General features: G+C 39.6%; 1 long non-coding RNA gene across 1 annotated transcript; it reads left to right on the top strand.

Annotated features, from left to right (window-relative positions):
- Positions 1-4,287: 4,287 nt before the first annotated feature.
- LOC311134442 lies at positions 4,288-12,113 on the top strand. Its single transcript, XR_014613691.1, has 3 exons — positions 4,288-4,654; positions 6,780-6,830; positions 11,979-12,113. It is a non-coding gene; the product is annotated as an uncharacterized lncRNA (long non-coding RNA).
- The last annotated feature ends 849 nt before the right edge of the window (positions 12,114-12,962 follow it).

Genomic DNA, 12,962 nt, shown 5'->3' with positions numbered 1-12,962 from the left:
GTTGAAACATCTAATTCATGAGCAGTGGAAACGTGGTGACTCTACCGACAGTCGCTTCGCTTTTTATGAGTTAAAATGTATGTAAGACAAACAAGGCTATCCCCATGCCAATGAACAGAAGATAAACCCTTTATAATTAATCCACAAAGAAACTCTTTAGAAGTGGAGTTGGTGGTAGCCCTACCTGTCTGCGTTGAGGAGAGCTCTAGTCCGGGATCCACTGAATGAAACTGAATTTGAATTTCCATGGTGCGATTCCGGTAGCCTATCCTCGGAGCACCCATGCCATTAGGCTAACTGATAAACATGAAATGAAATACGCTTCCCCGAAACGGAGTCGGACCACGGTCTTCCAATAGACACTGACGCACTGGCCTTTGACATGTTCAGCATAGCGGTATTCATGGGTGGGGTTTGAAATTCGATTGGTTATGGGTCTGACAGTATGACATAATAAAACGTCTATTGATTATTGATTGGGGGAGTGGTGAAATCTGTGGTGAAAATGCTAGCCTACTTAATTAAACAGGGATAATCCAAGATTACCAAAAGGTGACCATAGGCTATATTGCAAATAATATAATTAACTGGACTATTTACATATATTATACAAGAGTCTGAACAGATCTCTAAATTACATCTACATGTCAATGGATTACGCACATGAAGATGCATAGCTGTGAAGTCCAGCCATATGATATTATCTTGTCCAGGATATACTTTTGTAAATAACATGTAGCACAGTAGTGTTTTTTCATTATACATGTCCTTTTTATTGAGTGGTGGGAGGGAACACGTCACATGCCCTTTTAAATCCCGAATCATGCAGCAATGGAATTACATTCCATGAGAGAAACTTTAAAATAAATAACGGTCTGAAGCTTTGAAAGTCTATTGAAACTAGCCATTATTTGTTTAAGTTTCCTATGATAAAAAAAAAATTAACAGACAGGGGAGTAGTTTTTTTGTTGCTATGATAATGAAATCGATCATATTCCATTTGCTGGACACCCATCCCAACTGCATGGTGGTCCTCTGTAGCTCAGCTGGTAGAGCACGGCGCTTGTAACGCTAAGGTAGTGGGTTCGATCCCCGGGACCACCCACCCATACACACAAAAAATTATTCACGCATGACTGTAAGTCGCTTTGGATAAAAGCGTCTGCTAAATGGCATATTATATTATTAAAATGGTGGTGTTCCAGGTCTTATTTTTGCAGCGCTAGATGCGCAGCATTTTGCCTTCAAAATAAAAGTCTGCGGTACGACGCTATGCGTAAATTAATATTTTTTTTGCAGCTTTGCATAGTGCATGATGTTAATATTATGTTAATATATATATATATATAACTACATGTGGGAAAATTCTAAACGAAAGACAATTACTACATTACATATGATAAATAATATTATAAGGTGGAGCACATTGAGAAATGGTTGGAGCTTAAGTAAATTAATGTCAAGAACATAATAACAGCCTACTGGTAAAAAAAAAAAAAAGGTCACAGTATTTTTGTTGTATTGCACAAACAAATTGTACTGTACAGGAAAAACGATTAATTGTGTGTCCATAAAACCGGGGTCCAGTCTACTCACTAAAGTAAAGTCTACTCAGTTTGAACAAAATGCTAGGTCACAGGAAATGTTGCTGGACTTTTACTGTGGACAAACAGCTTAAAATGGGGTGCCTGGACACTATACAGTACAAATATAGCACTGTACAGGAAAAACGATTAATGGAATACATATTGGCAACACTCCGTATTATTCAGAGCCCCATGAAATTACACCATATACATATTCTACAGACCCTACTGAGTGTTCCCTACAATACCTTTACTGTGGCACGCATAATATTTGTTGCTCTACAGGCCAATATGTATTCCATATACATTTACATTTAAGTCATTTAGCAGATGCTCTTATCCAGAGCGATTCGCATTGGGGGCATTTATTTGACCTTAGAACATTTTTATTTTTTATTTTTTTATGTACTGCAAATGTCACTTAAATATGAACAAATATGAATCATTGTTAATGTTTAGACAATAGTTGTTCATATATCATTAATAAATACAGGTTATTCACACTTCTTTCTACTATTAAGTAGGGAGCTTTTATTTGGAACGTTTCCCAAAAAAAAATCCGTAACCCGGAAGTCCTTTATTAGTGTTGCTGACGACACGCTGGCGCAACTTTTACACTCCCCGCCACAGGGCGGCAGCTTCGATCGCGCATGGCAGACTGTACAGGGGTTGTGTTTCAGATCGCGCATGGCAGACTGTACAGGGGTTGTGTTTCAGATCGCGCATGGCAGACTATACAGGGGTTGTGTTTCAGATCGCGCATGGCAGACTATACAGGGGTTGTGTTTCAGATCGCGCATGGCAGACTGTACAGGGGTTGTGTTTCAGATCGCGCATGGCAGACTATACAGGGGTTGTGTTTCAGATCGCGCATGGCAGACTATACAGGGGTTGTGTTTCAGATCGCGCATGGCAGACTATACAGGGGTTGTGTTTCAGATCGCGCATGGCAGACTATACAGGGGTTGTGTTTCAGATCGCGCATGGCAGACTATACAGGGGTTGTGTTTCAGATCGCGCATGGCAGACTATACAGGGGTTGTGTTTCAGATCGCGCATGGCAGACTATACAGGGGTTGTGTTTCAGATCGCGCATGGCAGACTATACAGGGGTTGTGTTTCAGATCGCGCATGGCAGACTGTACAGGGGTTGTGTTTCAGATCGCGAAGCCGCAAAACGGTTCACATATATATTCAGAACACACTGTGCAGATGTTCTGTGGTGATAGGGGACGTGCCTCCACGGTTACTCCCAGATCACAATTGGCCCAGCGTCGTCCGGGTTTGGCCGGTGTAGGCCGTCATTGTAAATAAGAATTTGTTCTTAACTGACTTGCCTAGTTAAATAAAGGTAAAATAAAAATCCTGTTGTTGATCTAACCTTGGTAGAGAAAAATAAAGACTGGTCAGAAGTCAGTGATAAAGGGAAACTGGTTGACAATTACATTGGTATAAGTTTTTTTTTCTTTCTTTTTAGCATTTTTACCACTTTCACAGATGGATCCAAGGACCCAGATAGTGGTCAAACATTTACATTCCTGAATTTGATGTGCAGAAGACTAACAGATGAACTGTCAGTATACTGTTGGCGATAGTACATTTACAATTTAGTCATTTATCAGACGCTTTTTATGGAGGACTAAAAGTGCCACAATTAAATAAATAAATACACCATTAAATAATTACTTAAATGTGTCATTAATTAATTAAAATTAGAATTAAATACATAAATGTGTTATTAAATGTGTCATTAATTAATTCAAATACCGATTCATTTTATGTAAAATACATATATAATAATTTCACTATTTACATTTACATTTCATGGTCCTGCGTTGGAGTGCTTCCTGAATTACTTAAAACTGTCAAACTGACCCATCAAAAGTTGGTAGGCGGAACCTAACGCCTGATTGGTTACCCTCTGCATCAAGCCAAGACAAATCAATTCCGGATAATGTCAGCAGGTCCTGCTTCTACATCCTCTGCTAAGTTTAAAATGTCTCTAACCAACTCCCTGGAAAGTTCACGGAGATCCTCCATTGTCTCTATCCAGGTTGGCCTACTCTACTTCAGACCAAAGCAATGGATCAGACTAGATTCGCGTTAGCCCCGCCCACTGACTTTGATGGGTCAGTTTGACAGTTTTAAGTAATTCATGAATCACTGCAATGCAGGATCATGAAATGTAAATGTAAATAGTGAAATAATTATATATGTATTTTACATAAAATGAATCGGTATTTGAATTAATTAATGACACATTTAATTACACATTTATGTATTTAATTCTAATTTTAATTAATTAATGACACATTTAAGTAATTATTTAATGGTGTATTTATTTATTTAATTGTGGCACTTTTAGTCCTCCATAGCTTTTATCCAGAGAGACTTACAGGAGCAATTAGGGTTAAGGGCCATAACAACAGATTTTTCACCTAGTCGGCTCGAGGATTCAAACCAGGTTTGGAAGGGATTTTGGGGATGGGGGAGGGTCTTTCAGAAGTTAGTAGGGGCTCTTTTTTTATTTTCTCAGAAGTACTGAGTTAGGTAGGAGGATTTAGAAATGTTGTAAACCGTGATTGACTACACACTCCAGCACAGTAGGTGGCGGCAAGCACCTTTAACGTTTGTTTGCGAACCCCCATTATATCATAGAAGAAGAATTATCCCGTCTTTGCTCTTATTAGTTATTGAACACGGTTCGTGTTCTGCGTTTACATTGGCGAAGTCTTTTTTTCCCCCCGCTGTCTTTCAAGTGGACGTTTTCCAAATGACGCATCGTTTCAACAAAATTAGCAATACAACTAGCAACAGCTTATGGTTAGTTAGCTCGTAGATTTAGCAGAAGCAGAGTGGTTAACTACTTTGTCGATGTGCAGAAGAGTAACTCATGTTAGTCAATTTTGCTAGCCTTGCTTGCTGGGTTCTTCTAGATTTAGCGAGCTAATCTAGCCAAGTAGCCAACAAACATTCAACACTGAAACTAAAAAGTTTGATTGCCTTGTTCAAGTATGGGGATGTGTCTTGGTGGAGCTGGAGACAACTTGGCATCCACACCAGATCGAGTAAGTAGCTAGTTACATTATTACAGATCGAGTAACTAGCTAGCTAGATATATATATATATATATATATATATATATATATATATATATATATATATATATATATATTGTTTTTGTTTGTATTATTATATAATTTTTCTTGTTTCAGGTCAACACCGTAAACAAATTGTACATGTACATATATTTGAATTCCAAAATGAAACAAGGTAACATAAAACATAGCATAACCAACAAACACCAAAATCAAAACCATACAAAAACAATAAGAATTATATGTTCCCACTCAGTTCTCTGCTCTTTAATGTTTCATTACTTTAATATTTTTTCTCTCCTAATTAATTTCATTAACATTATTCATATTTTACTTACATTACTTTTTTTATTTGATTGTCGCAAAATGTGTGGCTGTATTTAGTCAAATCAAATCAAATCAAATTTTATTGGTCACATGCGCCGAATACAACAGGTGCAGACATTACAGTGAAATGCTTACTTACAGCCCTTAACCAACAGTGCATTTATTTTTAATAAAAAAGTAAAATAAAACAACAACAAAAAAGTGTTGAGAAAAAAGAGCAGAAGTAAAATAAAATAACAGTAGGGAGGCGATATATACAGGGGGGCACCGGTGCTTGAGTCAATGTGCGGGGGCACCGGCTAGTTAAGTTAGTTGAAGTAATATGTACATGTGGGTAGAGTTAAAGTGACTATGCATAAATAATTAACAGAGTAGCAGTAGCGTAAAAAGATGGGGTGGGGGGGGGGGCAGTGCAAATAGTCCGGGTAGCCATGATTAGCTGTTCAGGAGAAAATACCCCTAACACAGTATAAAGACCTATACGGAAGCGACCAGGGTCCAGTTGACCCATAGATTAATAAATTGTTTATATTGACACTTCTTAGGGTGTCTGCAAGATTAGGGGGAAGAGATAGCAAAAAGGGGTCCCGTATTGTATAGAAATCTCCTCCCTTGTTTCTAAAATATAGCACTCATTTTCTCCAATGTTAACACTTCAAAGATCTCACAATACCACTTATTTATTGTTGGTGGCTGGTCTTTTATCCAGTTAAGGAGAATGCATTCGAGGGCCACAAAGTCATTTTTTAAAGAAGATTGAGCTATGCTAAGGTAAGTGAGGGCATGTTCCCGATGACACCCCAGTACAAATAGCCATACTCTATTCCTATAGGACAATATGAAAATGCCCTCAGCCATACTCTATTCCTATAGGACAATATGAAAATACCCTCATCCATACTCTATTCCTATAGGACAATATGAAAATGCCCTCAGCCATACTCTATTCCTATAGGACAATATGAAAATGCCCTCAGCCATACTCTATTCCTATAGGACAATATGAAAATGCCCTCAGCCATACTCTATTCCTATAGGACAATATGAAAATGCCCTCAGCCATACTCTATTCCTATAGGACAATATGAAAATGCCCTCCAGCTCCGTCTTGACATTTGCCCAGAAACGTTTAATTACTGGGCAAGTCCAAAACAGATGGCCATGAGTCTAGCTACACAGTATTTGTTGTTCAATGTTTAAATTAATGTAACCAGGTAGGGGCGTGGTCTGAACCTGTCTGTTTGTGCCATTATGTCACTCCTTGCCAAACCTTTGTCACGCCAAACATGACATGACAGCACAAACGGATCTAGGATCAAGGTTAACCTGGTTACATTTTTCTTCTAAGAGACATAATTTTGAAAATGCCTCCCCCCCCCCCGCGTTATGGATGTTAATATGAATGATAATCGTAATGCTCATATTATGGTGTCATGTGAATGGTGTTTATAAATAGGCTACCTCATACATACTGTAGCTAGCTTATACATACCCCCTTCAAATACAGTGAAACCACAGGTCCTGTAAATCCCTTGTCTATGTAATTTTATTTACATTTACATTTACGTCATTTAGCAGACGCTCTTATCCAGAGCGACTTACAAATAGGTGCATTCACCTTATAGCCAGTGGGATAACCACTTTACAAAGTATAATTTTTTATTTTATTTTCTTTCTTTTGGGGGGGGGGGGGGGGTTAGAAGGATTACTTTATCCTATCCCAGTGAATGAGTGAAACACTCAACATCATGTTCTGCTTCCTTCACAGGAGACGAGGAGACGTCAGCTAACAGAGGCAGCTGAGAAGAGACAGAAAGAGGTATGACTGGTTTTGACAAGTTTTTATGACAATCATATACGCTAGGCCTAAACTGTTACACCAAGGGCTGGTTTCCCGGACACAGATTAAGCCTACTCCTGGACTGAAAAGCATTTTTCATGGAGATTCACGTCAAGTTTATTTTTCAGTCCAGGACTAGGAATCCAGCCCTATATATTTTTTTTATTTCACCTTTATTTAACCAGGTAGGCCAGTTGAGAACAGGTTCTCATTTACAACTGCGACCTGGCCAAGATAAAGCAAAGTAGTGCAATAAAAACAACACAGAGTTACATATGGGGTAAAAAAAACATAAAGTCAGAAATACAACAGAAAATATATATACAGTGTGTGCAAATGTAGCAAGTTATGGAGGTAAGGCAATAAATAGGCTATAGTGCAGAATAATTACAATAGTATTAACACTGGAATGCTAGATGTGCAAGAGATTATGTGCAAATAGAGATACTGGGGTGCAAAAGAGCAAAATAAATAACAATATAGGGATGAGGTAGTTGGGTGGGCTAATTTCAGATGGGCTGTGTACAGGTGCAGTGATCGGTAAGGTGCTCTGACAACTGATGCTTAAAGTTATTGAGGGAGATAAGAGTCTCCAGCTTCAGAGATTTTTGCAATTCGTTCCAGTCATTGGCAGCAGAGAACTGGAAGGAATGGCGGCCAAAGGAGGTGTTGGCTTTGGGAATGACCAGTGAGATATACCTGCTGGAGCGCAGACTACGGGTGGGTGCTGCTATGGTGACCAATGAGCTAAGATAAGGCGGGGATTTGCCTAGCAGTGATTTATAGATGGCCTGGAGCCAGTGGGTTTGACGACGGACATGTAGTGAAGACCAGCCAACAAGAGCGTACAGGTCACAGTGGTGGGTAGTGTATGGGGCTTTGGAGACAAAACGGATGGCACTGTGATAGACTACATCCAATTTGCTGAGTAGAGTGTTGGAGGCTATTTTGTAAATGACATCGCCGAAGTCAAGGATCGGTAGGATAGTCAGTTTTACGAGGGCATGTTTGGCAGCATGAGTGAAGGAGGCTTTGTTGCGAAATAGGAAGCCGATTCTAGATTTAACTTTGGATTGGAGATTCTTTATGTGAGTCTGGAAGTTGAGTTTACAGTCTAACCAGACACCTATATATTTGTAGTTGTCCACATACTCTAGGTCAGACCCGTCGAGAGTGGTGATTCTAGTCGGGTGGGCGGGTGCTAGCAGCGTTCGATTGAAAATCATATAGCCTACACATGGTGGTCCTGTTTGGCTCAGTTGGATTAGGGTGTGGTGAGGTCGTGGGTTCAGTTCCCACAGGGATCCTGTGCACGCACTGTACCGTAAGTCATTTAGCTGGGGACGAGTGTCTTCTAAGTGGCATACAGTCAGTACAGCTGGGCGATCTGGACTAAAATCCATATTGTGATAAATTGCCTGAATTGATGCGATAATGATCAAGTTTCTAACATTAATGTGCACCATAGTTTAAAACAATATCCTTTTAAACTACTACTACTAGTTGGATGGTTGTAGACATCAATTGTTCCATTAACAATCACCCATATTATCAAACTGATTTCATTTCAAACACATTTCTCTAGTATATGCTTCTTATCGTAATGAACGATATCAGCAAAATGCCTGCGGTAAGTGATCGCTATGGTTTATCGTCCCAGCTCTACCAGGCAATCTCAGCAGCCAGAAACTCTCCCAGCCTTGTTATTAATATAGCGTAGGAGAGCTTACTGAGACAGAGTGGAGTCTACTGAGAGAAGGCAGGACAATGATCTTATCAGCTATCCTTTTTACACTATCGTGTTAACTGACCCAAACCAAGCTCCAATCCTTTCTCAGCGCGGTTCAATCGGCTACAGATGTAGGATCATAATTTGATCACCCTGTTGCAGGATAACTTTCCTGCAATGCAGGACATTTAAAACTTGCAGCGTATTTGAGGTTTAAAAAGTCTTCTGAAGTTTGTAATTTCCACTTTTTGAAATTTCAGACTTGATTTTCCCTTACGAAAAAATTTATCAACCTCTACAAAAAATGTCAATTTAATTATAATCCCCATAATAATTCACATTTCCTGTTACTGCAGGATTCTTTTCCTGCTGTAGAAAACTGGCTGAAATGAAGCTCCTCCGTTTGTACGGTAGATGTGCTGTGTAACCAGGTCAGCGCGCTGCAGCTCGGCTTGATTCGGCTCAGTAGTGTGAAAAGGGGTAGCCTATATAACGAGCATTGAACCAAGAATATCCAATCTTTGATGTTTGTACCCTTGTTGCAAGGCTACTGAAGTCACTTCAATCGTAATGTTTAGTAGCTCCTCATAGACTGGTGGGTATTTTTACTGTTATACAGAAATTCTTCAGTCAAAGCCAATTATATCCAACCCATGAAACATGTCGGCCTACCAAAGCATCAAGGTGAGTATGTAGACAATGTTCTTAGCTCAATGTCTTGGATTGGCTGGTATTTCCTGGCACCACCCACCCACCTCTCACTTCCGGTGCTGCACTTTGTCATTCTATCTTAACTTTAAAAACGTTCCTTACCCAAGTCCCAGATCTATTTGTGCTGTCTTGTCAGCTCCTGTGGTCATTGTCACTCCATCGACTACAGGAGTTGGCAAGACAGCACAAACAGATCTGGAACCAGGCTATAACTTATGCTTTCCCCGACACAACAACACTATATACTGGAACTCAATGCCTCTAACAGATCTGGAACCAGGCTTCTTGCCACATGGGAAGTCATATAATCTAGCATGTGTCACAGCAACTGGGTTCCTAATAGATAACACAAACAAAGTCAAAATGGCTATATCGCAAAATTAATTAAAACAAAAATGTGCTTTTTTTTGTTGTCTTAATTTAAGGTAAGGCATGAGGTTAGCAGTGTGGTTATGGTTAGGTTTAAAATAATATTTTAAGAAGATAAATTGTAGAAATAGGTGGGGTTTATGACTTTGTGGCTGTGGTAACTAGTGACGACCTGGCAACTGCTACCTAATCTGCATGTACTGTACTGAACTGTATGTCTCTCTGTAAGTCTGACAACTGGCTGCCCTGCCCATGGCAAGCACTATCTTATTTCAAGAAGCTCAGTTTGATTTGCAACCCTTCTGTATCCAGCTTTTAACTGTACAAATAGAATTATGTTCAACATCCTATTTCTAGTCAACACTAAAGTCTCTTATGTGTTCAGTTGAAACAAGTTCATTTATTGTCTTCATTTCACTTCACTTTATTGACCTTTAGAGAAATCTGTCTCGCATTTATTGAGAGCATTTACAGATAAAATTTACAGACAACAGTTTTACTAGAATATATAGTACCAGTCAAAAGGTTGGACACCTACTGATTCCAGGGTTTTTCTTAATTTTTTACTATTTTCTACATTGTAGAATAATATTGAAGACATCAAAACTATGAAATAACACATATGGAATCATGTAGTAACCAAAAAAGTGTAAAACAAATCAAAATATATTTGAGATTTGAAATTCTTCAAAGTAGCCACCCTTTGCCTTGATGACAGCTTTGCACACTCTTGGCATTCTCTCAACCAGCTTCATGAAGTAGTCACCTGGAATGCATTTCAATTAACAGGTGTGCCTTGTTAAAAGTTAATTTGTGGAATTTATTTCCTTCTTAATGCGTTTGAGCTAATTAGTTGTTTGAGCCAATCAGAAGATAGCCCTATTTGGCAAAAGACAAAGTCCATATTATGGCAAGAACAGCTCAAATAAGCAAAGAGAAACGACAGTCCATCATTACTGTAAGACATGAAGGTCAGTCAATCTGGAAAATTTCATGAACTTTGAAACTTTCTTCAAGTGCAGTCACAAAAACCATCAAGCGCCATGATGAAACTGGCTCTCATGAGGACCGCCACAGGAAAGGAAGACCCAGAGTTACCTCTGCTGCAGAGGATAAGTTAATTAGTGTTAACTGCACCTCAGATTGCAGCCCAAATAAATGCTTCACAGAGTGCAAGTAACAGACACATCTCAACATCAATTGTTCAGAGGAGACTGTGTGAATCAGGCCTTCATGGTCAAATTGCTGCAAAGAAACCACTACTAAAGGACACCAATTAGAAGAAGAGACCTGCTTGAGCCAAGAAACACGAGCAATGGACATTAAACCGGTGGAAATCAGTCCTTTGGTCTGAGAGTAGGTGAACAGATTATCTCCGCGTGTGTGGTTTCCAACGTGAAGCATGGAGAAGGAGGTGTGATGGTGTGGGGGTGCTTTGCTGGTGACACTATCTGTGATTTTATTTAGAATTCAAGGCACACTTAACCAGCATGGCTACCACAGCATTCTGCAGCGATACTCCATCCCATCTGGTTTGCGCATAGTGGGACTATCATTTGTTTTTCAACAGGACAATGACCCAACACACCTCCAGGCTGTGTAAGGGCTATTTGACCAAGAAGAAGAGTGATGCAGTGCTGCATCAGATGACCTGGCGTCCACAATCCCCTGACCTCAACCCAATTGAGATGGCTTGGGATGAGTCGGACCGCAGAGTGAAGGAAAAGCAGTCAACAAGTGCTCAGCATATGTGGGAACTCCTTCAAGACTTTTGGAAAAGCATTCCAGGTGAAGCTGGTTGAGAGAATGATAAGTGTGCAGAGCTGTCATCAAGGCAAAGGGTGGCTACTTTGAAGAATCTAAAATATATTTTGATTTGTTCAACACTTTCTTGGGTTACTACATGATTCCATATGTGTTATTTCATAGTTTTGATGTCTTCACTATTATTCTACAATGTAGAAAATAGAAAAAAATTAAGAAAAACCCTGGAATCAGTAGGTGTCCAACCTTTTGACTGGTACTATATATTCTAGTAAAACTGTTGTCTGTAAATGTTATCTGTAAATGCTCTCAATAATGCGAGACACATTTCTCTAAAGGTCAATAAAGTGAAGTGAAATGAAGACAATAAATGAACTTGTTTCAACTGAACACATGATAAGAGACTTTAGCGTTGACTAGGCTGTTGCAAGTCTACGGGCCCTGGTCAAAAGTAGTGCAGTAGTGTGCCATATAAGGAATAGTGTGCCAGTTGGCACACAGCCGTGTCCCTGGTGCCCTGTAGCTGCCGTTCTGACCTCACCATCTCCTCTTAGACAAGCTACAGGGCCGTCAAAAACCCCCAAGCAGTTGAGAGAAATAAAAAGAATAAGGAGATGGAGAAACAAGAGATGACCCCGACCCCGTCTCCGTCAGGAGGAGGAGGAGGAGGAGGAGGAGGAGGGCTGAAGGTTAGTCCTTATATTTTCAACACACTGAACACAGATTGTGATGTCACAGAGTCTTGAGGCTGCCTGCAACTTCAAGAGCTAACAGTCTCTAACGAATCAGCTTTGAGAAAGGCAAGACGGCCTAACCTTGGATTCTGTGCTGGCTTACAGATATTATAAAAAAATTAATGAATTAATCATATAGGTAATTTTGTTTTGAGCTAGAATTGTTTTTAAATGTTACGGCCCAAAATCATAAAGGCTTTTTAATGTCTCAGACTACATGAATGGCTGGATCTGGTTTCTTTATGCCACATATCACCCACTTGTTGTTAGAATGTTTCCTGTTTCTCTCAACAGGTCATTTATTTGTCTAAGAGTATGTTTTCCCCTTTTATGAGGAGATTCACGGCCTGTGTCTATTCAGTCCTTTTTAATAAGATGTTTTCTTCCGTTTTGTAGTGGCAGGGGGGCTAAAGATCGACGTAGACATGGAGAGATCCTGAAAGTCTCAATCTACACTGAGGTTCAGCTAACAACATGAAGAGTATTGGTACCAGTTGACTTGAAAAGGCTTCTTCTTCTTTGGTTGTCAGCCCTTCTACTGTTTTTATTCGTAAATGCAAGCTTTTTTAGAGGCGAGTGTGTGTCTGCATCTCTCAACTTCGTAGGATAGTTTGTCCAGGCTTCGACGCTGGTAAAAAAGAAAGGTTTTGCTGCCCGACGTTGGCAGTGTGAATCGCAGGACATGCCTCCCCTAATGCCAAGCTATACAAGGGAATATACAAGCCAGCCAATGGATCTTTGGAACAGACAGCTATGAGTAGTATATACACACTCAGAGGAAATATGCTACATCTATAAACTGTC

This window comes from Coregonus lavaretus (genome assembly GCF_964263955.1).
Source record: "Coregonus lavaretus genome assembly, chromosome: 9".
NCBI lineage: Eukaryota > Metazoa > Chordata > Actinopteri > Salmoniformes > Salmonidae > Coregonus > Coregonus lavaretus.
This window is presented reverse-complemented; position numbering and strand designations above follow the sequence as displayed.